Source organism: Rhinolophus ferrumequinum, chromosome X, assembly GCF_004115265.2.
Source record: "Rhinolophus ferrumequinum isolate MPI-CBG mRhiFer1 chromosome X, mRhiFer1_v1.p, whole genome shotgun sequence".
NCBI classification, from domain to species: Eukaryota; Metazoa; Chordata; class Mammalia; order Chiroptera; family Rhinolophidae; genus Rhinolophus; species Rhinolophus ferrumequinum.
Genome location: NC_046284.1, coordinates 63,495,948 through 63,496,608, shown reverse-complemented (window position 1 = coordinate 63,496,608; position 661 = coordinate 63,495,948). Strand labels below are relative to the sequence as shown.

General features: G+C 39.2%; 1 non-coding gene across 1 annotated transcript; it reads right to left on the bottom strand.

Annotated features, from left to right (window-relative positions):
- Positions 1 to 209: 209 nt before the first annotated feature.
- Positions 210 to 316, bottom strand: LOC117030680 (U6 spliceosomal RNA). Its single transcript, XR_004424441.1, has one exon. It is a non-coding gene; the product is annotated as a U6 spliceosomal RNA (small nuclear RNA).
- Between the last annotated feature and the right edge of the window lie 345 nt (positions 317 to 661).

Here is a 661-nt window from a genome sequence, read left to right as displayed (position 1 = left end):
TACAGAGTTATTAATATTATTGACTATATTCCTTATGCTATACCTTACATCCCCATGACTACTTTGTAACAGCCAATTTATACTTCTTAATCCCTTCCCCTTTTTCATGACCCCCAACACTCCTCCCATCTGGCAACCATCAAAATGTTCTCTGTATCTATAAGTCTGCTTCTGTGTTGTTTATTTTGTTCTTTTCTTTTTTTTTTTTTTTAAATATGGAATGCTTCACGAATTTGTGTGTCATCTTTGCCCAGGGGCCATGCTAATCTTCTCTGTATCTCTCCAATTTTAGTATATGTGCTGCCGAAACAAGCACTATTTTGTTCTTTAGATTCCACATATAAGTGAAATCACATTGCGTCAGTCTTTCTCTGTCTGACATACTCCACTCAGCAAAATACCTTCCAGGTCCATCCATTCTTCTGCTGATTGTAAAAATCTATTCCCTTCCCTGGTTGAGCAATATTCCATTGTATATATGTACCACCTCCTCTTTATCTATTCATTTATCAACACACACCCAGGCTGCCTCCACATCTTGGCCATTGTAAACAATACTCCAATGAGCATGGATTCACACATCTCCTCAAAGCAGCATTTTGGGTTTCTGCCAGTTGCATGAGAGGAGGACCCCACAGAGAAAAATGGCTACTGTCCCTCC